Source organism: Halyomorpha halys, unplaced genomic scaffold (assembly GCF_000696795.3).
Source record: "Halyomorpha halys isolate HHAL.00 unplaced genomic scaffold, Hhal_1.1 Scaffold466.1, whole genome shotgun sequence".
NCBI classification, from domain to species: domain Eukaryota; kingdom Metazoa; phylum Arthropoda; class Insecta; order Hemiptera; family Pentatomidae; genus Halyomorpha; species Halyomorpha halys.
Window position 1 is genome coordinate 72,459 of NW_027112770.1, and position 15,449 is coordinate 87,907.

The 15,449-nt window shown below is 31.9% G+C and overlaps 1 long non-coding RNA gene across 2 annotated transcripts in view; it reads left to right on the plus strand.

Moving 5' to 3' along the window:
* The first annotated feature begins 1,271 nt into the window (after nt 1-1,271).
* Nucleotides 1,272-15,449, plus strand: part of LOC106683106 (uncharacterized) — a 17,432-nt gene continuing 3,254 nt past the window's right edge. Inside the window, exons 1-3 of one of the 2 annotated variants that reach the window (XR_010844269.1) lie at nt 1,272-1,432; nt 3,877-3,970; nt 14,128-14,533. This is a non-coding gene — a long non-coding RNA (uncharacterized lncRNA). Of the gene's footprint in view, nt 1,433-3,876; nt 3,971-14,127; nt 14,534-15,449 lie in introns of those variants that run through there. The other variant, XR_001343514.3, reaches the window with a different exon arrangement.

Below are 15,449 nucleotides of genomic sequence, written 5' to 3' on the forward strand. Positions count from 1 at the left end.
ACTTGGTAATAACAAAGTGAAACCAAGTTCCCGACTGATAAATGGAAGGTTATTCGTTTCTTTATGTTATCCTTTATCTTTATTGATTCTTGTTTCACTCTGTTAGGAAATATATTGACAACTCTTCTAACTTACTATTTGAGAACGCAGTATCTTCCAAAAAGTCATTTTTGAGGTTAGATAATCATTGTGTTCAGAAAAAGCTACCTCTTTTTAAGTTTATTGCTTTAAGCAATGTCTTAATTTCTGAATTTCCTCTTATTTTTTGTAAAATGTCCTTCAAAGAAAATAGTTTTATTTATCATTTATATGGAAATTAAACACTAGTCTGCGAATGGCTTCTTTATCAAAACTGTTAATGTTAACTATTCAGTATAGTACTCCAATGGGAGTCTTGGCCGAAAAAAAAAATGTTAACTTTTTTATTTCATTAATTTATTTTTGGGCCATTTCTTGGCTGGATTTTAAAACAAGGTTCATCACCCCTCTCTATAGCTTTACCCTCTTTTATAATGTTTCTCAAAGTGTGTTTCGAGACACCTGTAGCCCGGAAAACTCTTTCATTACAGAGGAAACATGAATTGGACCATTCTCAACTTATGTTTTCATGAACTTAAATACGTTCATAATTACGTTTTTTGAATTGAGGGTGGATAGTTTTCCTTCTAAGCAGTTTACTTGACTAGGTAAACACCAATGTGTAGATCAGTATTAAAAAGTATCAAAGCAATTGTTCAGTGCCACTTCTGGTCGGAAGATTGTATCGAATAAGTTGCTGTCACATCTCAGACATACACCCGTCTTCAAAATGTGATTTCAGCATCTTAAGACTTTTTTTTTTAGATAGGTTGATAACAGATAAATACACCATTTCCCGAGATTTGGTTATTTAGACTTAACGGAGTTAAAACATGTATTTCCGTTGAAAACTCGAATTCGAAAGTTTTCACAATCCCAATAGGAACTCTTACTATATAATCCATTTACAGAAAAGAGAAAATGAAATTTTCTCTTGAAACAACCTCTTTAACAGTTAAATATTATATATTAAAATTTAAAACCATAAATATCTATGACTTGTATTATCTTGTAAATAAGACCCACCTGCATTCAAATGCAGGTCTTAAAACTTTATTTTTAGTTAAGATTTCAATTAGTTTATAGTGAAATGGTTAATGTATGAACAAAAATACATACTATAGATTCGTTTGGGATCAAATATATATATACATACAACATAGAATAATGGTTTTAAAACGAACATATGTTGTTTCCAATATCACATGTCATGACGACCTTTTATTGGTACCATTAATACGTGTTCAGAATGTAACTAGCGAAAAACAAAAAAAAACCTATCAAGGATGCAAGGTTAAAAAGAAAATATTGAAGAAATGTTGGAAGTATTTGCGGTCACAGTTTGAAGCACAATGTAAGTAACCTAAAATACTAATTATTATTATAGTACGATGCCTTACTTCACAGTGGTGCTTTTTTCACATTTCCACTAGCTTTACAGGCAACAATTAGGTTCTATTTTTTCAATTATTTTTTTGACCGAACAGATTTAGGTACTAATTCTAATTAATTAATTTAAAGTAATAAAGGAAAAATACTTTTCCTGAAAGATAGAAACTAATTATAATTGTATTCTCCGTAAAGCTAGTGGAAATGTACTTAGGACTACGGTGGGTTGTGTTAGAAGTAAGGTCATCGAGTAGTAGGCGATTAGTTCAGAATATTGTGACTGTTGTTTTAACTAGTGCCTTTGTAATGTTTCCGATTATGTTGTAAGAGGTATCATATTACTTGCTCAGAGTATTATGTTTTGTTTTTCTGAAGAATGGAAGTCGATTAATAATTAATATCGGCATACGATTTCTTAGTTCATTTTCTTTAACCATACAATTACAACTTCGGAAAGTAATTAATATTGTAATTAATTCAAGTGACCTGTTTGGTAAAGCTGGGCATTAAATTCAGTGTTGGGTCTCAACAAATCAAGTTAAGACATGCTATGTATCTCTATAGCCATCTCTTCGTTTTGTTTTTTAGCCACCTCTAAAAGCTTCTTACACTTCTGCTAAACTTATGCTGTAGCTCTCCACTTTTTTACGCGGCATTCAGCTTCAACCTACCCAACCATCCACTCATCTAAGTTTCAGCCTCTCTTGATTTGGTTCCTATTACCCAGGCGTTCATTGGTATGAAGAGAGGGCCTGTTGGGTAACTTCTGGTCACATGCCCTGCCCAATGTGACCTCTTTCCTTTCATATCAACCGTGATTGTTTGCCACGTCTCAGATAGCAATCCATCATTCGTCTTCCTTCTCCAAATCCCGAATTCCATGTCATACTTTAGATCCATTATCACCCTGAGAACTTTATTCAATCTTTTGCTCAAGAGTATCCGTAAGAAATCTTACACCGCAACGGGTTTTATGATATATCATGTCTTCATAGTTTAAGCTTCCGCGAGATTTTCCAAGGAGGATGCGGGCTAAAAAAAAACTTTATTCATAAAGAGGATCCTTTGGTATTTTTCACTATGCTGGTCGTTGATGGAGAGTACTGAGTTTCCAAATTATTAACTTTTTGGAAGGCTTGATTTCTAGGATCATCTTTTCTTCTTGGTGGACTTTCCGGCTTACAATCATATACAAGATTTACTTCTATGATATTATCTTCCGCCACCTTTATCAGTGAGAAGCCCAGCGCCTGGATATCTTCTGCTGTACTTCTCCGGATTGTTATGTTAGTCGCCTTTGAGAGATATTTATACATCATTCTCTTGTAAATTTCCGATATAAGGCTAAGGACTCCCTGCATTAAGTTAATGGGACTTCCTTTATCTTCTAACGCCTGTTGGAGTTCAACCCTGGGTTAGATTATCAAATGCCCCAGAGAGATCTAGTAAGGCAAGCTGAATTTTTTTTGTTACCTTCCCATAAACATCGATTATGCTTAGAACTGAGAATTATAGTCCTTGGTAAGGCGGGCAACATATATGCTGTTTGGTTTTCATAAAGCTCATATTATACTTTTCTTTCTTTTTTTTTTTTTTAATATATTATTCTGGAGTATAAATTGAGAGTTACTCTGATCTGTAATTTTTCTAAACCACCGAAATATATTCAAGTTTGTTTCGAGACCGATCTCTTCAGTGCCTTTCATCAGCGTTGTTGTATTTAATTCAATCGTTAACGAATTTTGGCCCAACAGAACTAAATCATCAGCTAACCTAAACACGTATTTTCCATACCTTTTATAACATATATTACTTTCATTAAAACAAATAAAATATAGCAGGTAATATATTGTATTCATTAAAGAAATAAAATAGCCAAATAAACGCATTTATTCTTATCCTTTTATTTATACTTGCTTACCATATTCAGTGATAGGGAAAACCGTTGGTAAGTGAAGGGAGATTGAAAAGAGAAATGCTTAAAAGTACCCATGAACTTCTATAGCGACTCCTTTTTTCGGCCTAATGCGAGACTGAATGGCAGGGAACATCGGTCTCCTTCATACTTACCTTAAATACCTACCTCCTCTGTCTGAACAGGACCATGGTCGTTGACTATTTGGCAGGCCAGTGTAATGATATGATTGTAGGAGGAAGGCAGGAAAAATGGCATAACTTAAGAAATTGATGATTTTTTTAACAAATATAATAGCCTATTAAGCTGATAGAGTCCACAATCGCAATATATCATTTTAGAAGTCAGTGCATTGTTTATTAAATGAAAAAAAAAATAGTCCCTTGGGTAGTTGCTCTGCCCACGGCCATCTTTACTCCATGGTCTTACTCTTTGTCAAATGTATTTAACTCTTAAACAGTATTAATTAATTTCACGTCCTATGTTTGATTCAGAACCAAGGCTCGGCAGGTTTTATTCTTCTCCACCAGAGTACAGAACAGATAATCCACGATGTCAGATTGTCAGGGAACCAGGATCATATATAAGGTAAAAATAATTATTTAATTATAGGCTTAAATAGGACAAAAGGTAATTATAATAAAAATCTGAGTAATTGTTTACCTCAGCTCCCCCAAAATGGCGGAAGTCCATTTTTTCGGGACGAGAGTGTACTGGAGGTCTCCAGTGGAGCCGACTATGGATGACTTAGGGTAGGTTACGAAATTAACCGCCTTTTAAGAGGGAAAATTTCTGTCCCTGCACATTTATTCCTTTCCCCCTTTGTTAAAGGTTAGATTATAATACACCATAATTTTCGGCAGTAGTTGCTATTATTTCTTCTGACTTATAAATATTTTATAATATATAAGTTAGAAGAACTAAATTATAATACTTAGACTCTGTAACCTGAAAATAGATCAGAAGCATTTATTTTTGATAATATTTTTTAATAAGAAAATAAAATCGTTTAATAGTTAATTTGACTGGAATAATAAGGTTCTCTTGAGCTGTAAATTAATAAGAATAAGATAATTGTTTAATAGTTAGTCTGAATATAATAATAAGGTTCTCTTGAGCTGTAAATTAATAAGAATAAGAAAATTATTTAATGGTTAATCTGACTAGAATAATAAAGTTCTCTTGAGCTGTAAATTAATAAGAATAAGAAAATTGTTTAATGGTTAATCTGAATATAATAATAAGGGTGAGACCCTAAGAGCTGTAAATTAGTAACAATAACAAAAAATTTTTATAACAAAATCGTGAGATACTTTTTTTTTTTTTATCTTTTTATTTATACCCGCACCTGTCAAATACAAAATTGACAATCAGTGGACTGCCTGACTGTTATATTAATTAAACAAATAGCATATTAGTCCACCCCTAACCATCTTCCCCTCATATATATTATACAGGGTCAACAATCTTCTCATTATTTTATATTTTATATTTGTTAAAGAGGGAAAATATAAATGGAATATGTATTAGGTTTAAAGGATAAAATTCTATTTAGATATATGGATAAATAACGGGGACAAAATGAATAAAAAAAAGAATGAAAAAATAATGAAAATGTAGAAACAAAAAAGGATATATTACTATCATTTATTTTAAATTTACTATACCATGCCTATTTATTATTAGAATCAGAACAATTGTCTAAATTGGTATAAATATGACTTCAAAAGCTTAAATAGTTAGTAATTGTTTTATAAATGATATCCATGGATTTATAGCATTTAATATGACTTGTGGTAAAACCATAAAAGTTCCTGTCTAAAGATAATTTGTTTTTTTTAAATATTTCTCCATAACTGGTGAAAATATCAATAGAAAGCATACATGGGTTCATTTTATTTCGAGTTGGTGTTAGATTCATAAGTAAAAAGAAAATCAAAACAAGAGGATAACTTTAAAGATTTTTTCCCATGTTATTTATACCAGATAACCCAGTAACACACAAAAATAAACAAAGGAATAGTTCATGAAATATAATGTTTTTAATATGTAAATATATATGTAATATAAATATATGTAAACTGAAATGTGTGTTAGCATTATTTTATTAAAATAAAATATTTTTGACATACATATGATTTTTTAGTTTTTTAAATGTAAATATAAATTTTAATAAATCACATATTAAAAACATTATCTTCCATGAACTATTCCTTTGTTTATTTTTGTGTGTTACTGGGTTATCTGGTATAAATAAATTGGGAAAAAATCATTAAAGTTATCCTCTTGTTTTAATTTTCTTTTTATATATGAATCTAACACACCAACTGGAAATAAAATGAACCATGTATGCTTTCTATTGATATTTTCATCAGTTGTGAAAAAATATTTAATAAACAAAGTATCTTTAGACAGGAACTTATGGTGTTACCACAAGTCATATTAAATCCTTCACCTCCAAAATAGTATCATACCGTAATTTAGACCTTATCACTAATGAATCCCTTCAGCCTGACTTTAACTTTCTCCAATGGGACATCATATATTTCTATAACTCTATTGACCCTATGGTAACCACTCAGACCCCAAACCTACAATCCATATTAGATATACATCCTCCTTTGAAAACCAGAACCATACGCTGTCCCACTGCACCTTGGCTGACCCCCGAAATAAAGGAAATGATGAAAAGAAGAGATGCAACAAGGCGCAAATACTGTCGAACCCGTTTACCTGCAGATTACTTGTCTTTCAAGATCCTCCAGAATGAAACCCAATCCGCAGTCCGACTTGCCAAAGCCTCCTACTTCCATAATGCCCTTTCCAATGCTCCAAATGGAAAATACTTCGTGTCCTATCCCTACCAGAGTCCAATAATCTCAGTTCCTTCAGACGACCTAAATGACCATTTCTTATTCAATGCTCATAATTCCTCTATTTCCGATAATCAACATCACAATTTCAATCCTGAAGACTTCTTTCTCTCACATCTGTCCTTCGATGAATTACTTTCCGCTGTCCTAAAATCCAGCCTCCCTGTGGTTATTCCCGTTCTTTACCACATCTACAACTTTTCATTGCAAAACTCCATATTCCAATCTTCCTAGAAAACTGCCCTTGTCCAACCTTTGAAGAAAATTTCCAACCTCAGCTCACTGCACGACTTCCATCCTATTCTCTTCTATCTAACCTTTCCAAAGCGTTAGAACCCCTTGTCCAAAATCAACTCTCCAAATTCCTAGATGAACGATCCCTTATAAACTCTTTCCAATCTGGCTATTCAACGCAATCCGCTCTCCTTAAAATAACCCATGACCTCCAAAACTCTATTAAACACCAAAACCTCACTATCCTCATCCTTCTAGACTTTTCCAAAGCATTTGACACTGTTGACCATAACATCCTCTTTACTGAATTGCGTAATCTTCCTCTATCCAACAATGCCCTGTGCTGGTTCAAATCCTTTCTATCAAATCGGTCCCATTATGTAGTCGTCCCAGGTCAACCTCCATCTAAGAACCTCCCCCTTCCCTGTGGTGTTCCTCAATGTTCCTTTTTACCTCCTACTCTGTTTGCTATTTACATTAATGACCTTCCCCTCCAGATCCATCACTCCCAACACCACATCTATGCAAATGATTTCCAAATATACCTGTCCTTCCCGCCTCCTGACCTATTACCAGCCATAGAGAAACTTCAAGAATATTTGGATGGGATTTGTGATTGAGTGAGAGCTAACAAGTTGAAGCTAAATGCGGAGAAGACGAAGGCAATCTTAATAGGCTCCAATCATCTCCTTAAAACTGTTCCTAATATTCCAACTCTGTTCCTACATGATAGTCCCATCAAATTTTACTCCACCATCAAAAACTTGGGAATAACCTTTGATCAAACACTTTCCTGGAAAAGCCATGTATCCAATATCTCCCGCATACCCCTTCAACTTTAAAACATTTAAATTACCTCCACCTCCTATTTCCATTTGAAACTCGTTGGCTCCTAGTCACTTCGCTAATATTTCCTCATTTTGACTATTGCTGTACGGTATATGGGGGAGTCTCTAGGGCTCTTGAGGCGAAATTAAAACGTTTGATAAATTTCTGTGTACGATTCATCTTCGGGATCCCTTGGAACGCCTCTGTTTCCCGTTTTTATGCAGAGTTGAAGTGGCTTTATCCTTCCTACTGTCGTAAGTATTTCTTACGATCCTTCATCTTCCAAGTCATACAATCCCGCCGTCCTTCATACATCTCCGAGCTCCTTCAATTCAAATCCTCTATTCCTTCCCGCAATACCCGTTCCTGGTCTTCAGATTTATACACAAGGACTCGCCGAACCGCTGCTTTCGATAGATCGTTCATTATCCGAGCCTCATCCTTATGGAACTCCATCCCTTCCAACATCCGTCGCTCCAATACCCTCCCTACCTTTAAATCATCCCGCCTGTTCAATCATTTTTATCCATTCAGACCCCACAAAATTGTAAATTAATATAATTGTAACTATTACATCGTTTTCTTTTCTCTTTTTTATTTATTTTTTTTTTTTATTGTTCAACTGATAAAAGTGAGAAAGTAACCTATAATTATTTTTTATAATGACTGTTTATATTTCTTTGTATTTTTTGTTTAAGTATCTTTGAGGCTCCTCAGTCCTCATCTATTGATTTCTCTGTATTATTCTAAATACACTCTCGTCTCGAAAAAACGGACTTCCGCCATTTTGGGAGAGCTGAGGTAAACAATTACCAAAATCAGTAGCCGATGAAGAAGGAACCCCTATGATTGATTAACTTCATAAGGCACCTCTATACACTTGTCAAGCTGTGGTGAATTCGCACATGCGTAAGCATGTGAATGGGTTATTTGGCTTGGTTGGTACGAGTTGGCCTAAGTTTGTTGCCGATCCGTCGAGAGTCGGCTTTTGGACACTAATCAAAGGGGGTTCGCGAGAACGCTTGTGTAGCTTCTCCACAATTGTTCTTTGTTTAGTTATAACGGAGAGCTGTTGGGAGGTAGAAGGTGTAATTTGCTATTACTTCTTAAAAATAATAAGTTTTTTTTTAAATGGTTAACTGGTCTAATGAAGAGACTCTTCAAAATTCTTACAGTCAATAAAAAATGACACCACTTTCAGTCCCACATGCTGAATTATTTACACACTTTAACTTCAATAACACAATACTGAATATGTTAATTTTTTATATAGGAAGAATAATGAACGTAATTTAAATATCTTTACAATCTTAACAACAACACAATTCTGTACTTTTTTTTTTTTTATAAAAATAATATAATATCAGGACAAAAGCTGAAACAACTTGTACTTCAGCCATGATTGCCTCTGAAAAACACAAGTATGTGGATATGGCGCTTGGATGGTTTCTTTGTATACCGAGCCTTTGTACAAACCTCCGATTTGCGGCAAGTGGCCAACATCCGCCTATACATACAGCATCAGATCAGAACATCATTATTATAGTAATAATTAAATGTATAATAAGATCATCATTATTAATTTGAAGACCTAAAATTTTTGATTATTGTACACCCATGTACTCACATATTACTCGACACTAATATTTTACCAAAAATCTTGTTAAAAGAAAATGTTGAGAATAGATTAATATATGGAATCAGCTTAGTGACATGAATTTAAACTAGGAAAGAAAATTAATACTTTAAAAAATCGTTCAAAATGTTTGAAAGCACGCGTGATCTGATTTGCTAAAGTAAATATGGGTTATTGTTTATAATTTATCTTAATTGGAGGACATTTCAAAATAAATTCATTAATAAAAAAAAGTCGTTGGAAAAGTACAAAACCTTTTCTTATTCTCTCCTTCTAATATATAATAAACAATTGAAATGTGAAGATGGTAGGGGTACTTCATTGAATAAATGATAAGGCAATGTAAATAATGATATAAATAGTAATATAGAGGTAGATAAGATGTGACCTGTAATTTCTTCTCAATTTAATTTTTACCCTATTCAACCCGACGCTAAAGAGGTGTAGACTTTCAATGGCGATAATGTTTTCCTGTACATGCAATTTTGTAACAACCTATTTTTTAAAAATAGTTTCGAGGATTAGATTGGATGTTGCCTTGTGGTACAGATATAATTAGTGGAAGATAAAACTTTCATTAATCTTTAAATGTCTATTGAAATAATTCCAATGCCACAATATCAGGGCCGAGAAGTTCAAAAAGGAAATTTTCAAGCAGTTAGCATCTTAATGGCTATAAGTTACAACCACAAATGAGGGGATAACAAGTTTAGTTATCTTGCGTTGAGTACAAAAAAAAAAATAATAAAGATTATCTTATGTACAAACAAATATTTACACTAATCTTTGATAAAAATAAAAGGCTGCTTCAAGATTAAAGCCATACCTACCTTGAGTCGGGTGGATAAAATCCATCTCACGGACACATACATCAGCAAATAATTTTAACAATTAAATTTTACGCTATTTAATGTTCTTCAATTTATTTTGTAATAGTTTTTTTCACTACTATCTAACGTTCAGGACTTTTAGGCGAAAAAAATTTCTGATTCGTTACTTGATCAAATTAATTAGCTGCTGAGTAAACGTTACCAATATCCGGCAGAAATGCGTTTCCGAGGGCTTTGGATTGACGTGTATTATACTTTAGTTTTGGAGAAATTTGAAAATGAATTTAGCTTCATATATATATATGTTCTTGTTCGACATCGATAGTTTTATTAATAATAACAAAAATTGTCCAAATAGTCTCAACTTTCTTTATTAAAACACATTATATCTAACGTTTCGTCCAATCCGACTTTCATCAAAGACAATCTCAATTTTAGTAAAACAACTCACGTTGACTTATGAAACTTTGTTTACCGAAATAAATCTAACACAGTTAAAGTAAACTTGTATTTGTCACTATAACATTTATTAATATATTTTATTCTTTACAATTTATGTATTTTACTATTATTAACTAAAAACAACTCTGTTATAACAGAGTTATATATAACATAAATGTAGAGTATAACATAATATATCACTATAAATTATGATTGTCCTTAATGATGGTGTGTTATATATTTTAATAAATAAGTTTGAGACTTTTTGCATAATTTTTATTATCATTAATAAGTTTCATTTTTTGATTTACTGCGGCTTACGGTTTACGACATACTACTTAACTGAATTAATATGTTATGGTACTCGTTCGACGCAGAATTTAATGTTGTTTAATTTCATGTACCATTAGGAGTTACAGGTGAAAAAAAAAAACCTAATTCGTTACTTTATTTAATTAATAAAGTAAGTAGTAACAGTTTTAGAACCACCAGAATCGCTTTCCCTGTTAATTGTGATAGAAAATATATTAATTATACAAGGTATTTTTTCTTGTCTTTTACTTATGACTCCTAAACGGTGTATCCTAGCAGAAAAGTAAATAAAATTAAATCTAATTAATTAAACTTTAACGGCAATAAATTCTACTTTCGATGAGTATCATAACCTATTAATTCGGTGAAGTAAAACATAAAAGTATCAAAAACCGTAAAGTGAATTTGTCTTACAAATTTTGCAAACAACTTAAATAATAAATAATAATAATATTATTTATTTATTATGGGATATTATATAACATTACAGGCGTCAAAATTAGGCTTTAGAGCCTTAGAGAGAAATACAAATTAAAAATGAAATTATAAAACGTCATAAAATAATGAATTTGAAAAGATAAAAATTAACAATAATTAACATAATATATAAAATAAAATAAAACCATATGTCATATCATAAAACAACTGATACAACATAACTACTGATAATAAAAAATCAAATACAATTTAACTAAAAATAATAAATAAAAATATACAATTTCTACTAATATACAAATATAAATGAAAATCTGAAACATCAAATACAGATAATATATAAACCAACAGTTAATTTTTTTATTATTATCAAAAAAGTAATAATAATAATAAATGAATAAAAAATAATAAGTAAAAAATACTTTAACTAATCATAATCTTAAGGAATAATCCAATAATTATTTCATTTATTAAGGAAAACGAAAGGATAGTGTTGATTATATGAGTCTATATATATGGATGCTTATAGACTTTTCGTAAATATTAAAACATGCCATAATATATATGTTAAGTATTATCTCTCTTTTCATCTATTCATTTCTTATTTGAAACTTTTAATTGGTATTCTTCCGGAATTGGGTGTAAAGTAGGTGATCAAAGATTTGGAATTTGAAAGTTGGAAGGGTATTAGTTAGCACTACGAATGTACAATTTCCATAGGGAAGAGAAACAATCAAATTAAGGCATTGCAATAGTGTTTATCTTTTCTCAAATGCTATTTAACTAAGCAATTTATATCGTAGCATAGTATTTTAAGTGTTTAGCCTTTTGACTTTGACGAAAAATAAGCTGAAAAGATATTAAACAAACATTTTTCAAAATTAAAATTTTTCATGTGCTCAAGCCTAAGATGGTGTAGAAGATAGGATTTCACAGCAAGGCATTAACTCCAGAAGATAAAGTGAAAGTAGGCCACAACCTTAAAAAATGGAACATTTTTGATTAGCCAGAAATGAATGGAGATAAATTGTACTCCAAACCATTAAGTTGAATGGTTTTTGATTAAATTAATAAAACAATTTAAATGTGCAAAAAACAAGAAATGGGAAAAAAATATCTTGGTTTTTTCGTATATAGTGAAACTAATCAAAATTTTTATAAGAAAAAGTAACAAGGAAGAACGTAAGGGCTGTAAAAATAAGAAACTATTGAGGATTCATTAAACAGGAGTTGGAAGAGTTTTAGTGAGATTGAAGAAAACAAGAATAATGAATAGATTTATAGAAATTCATTAGAATTGGACAGAAGCATCTAATACTACGTATTTTCTTAGACAATGTATTGTGTTTCTTCATTTATAATTTTTCTAATATTTTTTCTTATGAACCAGTTAAATTGAAGTTCCTATAAATTGTACTCCAAACCATTAAGTTGAATGGTTTTTGATTAAATTAATAAAAACAATTTAAATGAGCAAAAAACAAGATATGGGAAAAAAATATCTTGGTTTTCTCGTATATAGTGAAACTAATCGAAGTTTTTCTAAGAAAAACTAGTTAGGAAGAACGTTAAAGAATCAAATATTAGAGATAAATATATCCTAGTTTGTCCACCCACGACTTTCCTAATCGCAAGGTCTAAAACAGATGTTAATAGCTATATTTTTATTTTGATCATAATAGACTCCTTAGCACCTAGTTATAGGGGAAGTTTTGGATGAATCAATGCGTTTCAACGTGCCGACTACGTCAAAAAACGTATTTTCGATCCATGGTCTGCCTGTATATCTTTGCCAAAATTATCTCTTGAACCAGATTTGTTGTTTCTTTTTGTGGTTTGTAGTGTTTAGATATCTGGTACATTTGTACCAAATTGGTAGTCCTGTGCACTATATCGATTTCGCTATATCAAAAAATCATGTTTTCCCTAAACTGCCATATCAAGATGGTTCCAACGACATTGATGAAAATTCCTTTTTTCACAACTTTTTCTTCATAATCCTCTTTGTCTTTTCATGTAAAACTGTCTTTTAAAAAAAAGCCTAAAAAAAGGTTAAGACGTGAAGTAATTTTATTTAACACATGACTCAAAAAGCATTCAGTCCATGAAAATTCTATATAGAATCATTTGGAAGTTAATATGATTCTCTTTTAAATTAAAAATTAACTTAATAAAACAGAAAAGAAGTACTGTATTTTTTAGCCAGATTTTCAAAAGTATTTCAAGCAGGAAAGTTGTTTGATTTCCATTAGATGTTAGTATAATTCGAAAGCTATAAATATCTCCTAGAGCTTTCCAAAAATCTTTTTGGAAGAAATTCAATTGTCAACAAAACTAACAAAATAAAGTTAAATAATAAGGCTATTATTTGCAAAGGCTTTGGAAACTATCTTTGAATTGGATAGTCGTGTGAGTGGACACACAAGATAATTTGTTGTCTTCAATATTTCTAATTGTATAAATTTTATTACATCAGATTGTTTAAAACATATGAATTATCATGTTAAATGAATTGTTATTATGAATTTCGATGGTTAATTTTAACCTACCATCAGAGCCGATAAAAAAAGTAACACACCTCTATCTCCTTAAATTTGAACAGTTTTCGAACTAAAAGGTATTATTTCTTTACAAAGCTGTTATAGCACAGTAAAAAAACGTAAGGGCTGAAAAAATAAGAAACCATTAAGGATTCATTAAACAGGAGTTGGAAGAGTTTTAGTGAGATTGAAGAAAACAAGAATAACGAATAGATTTATAGAAATTCATTAGAATTGGACAGAAGCATCTAATACTACGTATTTTATCAGACAATGTATTGTGTTTCTTCATTTATAATTTGTCTAATATTATAACTTATGAACCAGTTAAATTGAAGTCCCTATTCTCAGATTTTAAAAATATGAAATAATAAAAAAAAGTTTTACCTCCCAGGTAAATCAGATCAATAGGGAAAACGTTGAAAGCGATTTTTTTTTATATTTTTTTTTTAAGATTCAATTTTGCTCTGACCTATTGAGTAGGTGAACTATTGTCGAAATTAATGAAAGGGACATTTGATATACTATGTGTACTGTGCTAACCAAGTCGTATTGAATAGTATTTAAAGTTGTATTTAAAAATATAAGTAAGAACTCGGCATTATTTTATGTGCAGGCACCCCATGAGTGTATTCTGCACCCTACAAGCAAGTACCCAGAAGCAGCTAGAGTGGAGGAAGATGAGTGTAGGCCGTATAAACATCTACCACCACCTCCCCATGACTGCGGGCGGAAGGGCTATTGGCTCTACGCCATCCCGCTACTCATTTACATACCATGGGCCTTAAGAAAGATGAGATGCAGCCCCAAGTGTTGCCCCCCGCCTACCTGCTGCCCCCAGGTCAAATGTATAGCAGAACAAAACACCTGTTGCGCACCAAATCCAATAAGAGGCAACGAAAATTACCAACCCAAACAACAAAAGGACTTCAGATGTGGAAAAAACAGAAAAGCCTGTGGCGAAAGTGAAGACTGAGCAATGCTACGTAACCCAAAATAATTAAAAAACACTTCCACCAGTATTTTTATTTTTTTAAATTTACAATCATTTGTTAGTTTTAATTTGACATGTTATGTCAAATGCATTATTTTTCGTTAAAGACAGCATGGAAAAGGCTAAACCTTCTTTTATTTAAGTATACTTTTATTGTGTAAGGCATCAGAAGATAAAATTTGATAATAGTTTGAAATATTACCGACAGGTCTCTGTTTCATAATAATATACAAAGAAATATTTTTTCTTCTTAACTCCCAAAAGGCCACAAATAGTCCTACCTATTATAAAAAAAGGACTAATACTTGCAGTTTGTATACTAGTATTTATGAACTAATACTACTACGCTTCATTAAGAAACTTGGTCCTGAAATACATTAGAATTACGACACTGAATACAGTTGCTCCACCTAATATAATGAATATTTTTTACACAATTATGTTTTGCTTTTTCTACTTAACCGTATTTATGTTTTATCTCTTAGACACATTGGTAATATCTAAATTGACACATTCTAAATCCCCTAGCTTCAGGGGGTAGAAGGAGAAGGGGTAGCATTATATCCTACTCTCATTCAAAGCAAAAATGCATGAATATAAGGGTCCCTTGGGGCTTAGGTTTAGGCTGAGGTTAATAGGAATGTCGACTATTGTAATCCAAGCTAAGACAGAAGGAAGCCAGTGATTGGCTCGTACATCTACCCTACTCATCTTCCATGCCATTGATACGTCAAGGGCCTGCCTTTTTGGCTTCACTTTTCCTGCCAGCTTACCCCCACCAAGATTAGCTTGAAGCTTGGAGGAAAGAGTATAATGGAGGGGGTGAGCTGCCAGGACAAGTGAAACCAAAAAGGCGGCCTTATATGGTACCTAAGGAATACTAAGGCGGGAGTGAGGGACATCCAAGGCGCCATTTGAGACCATCATATGATAGTTTACTAATA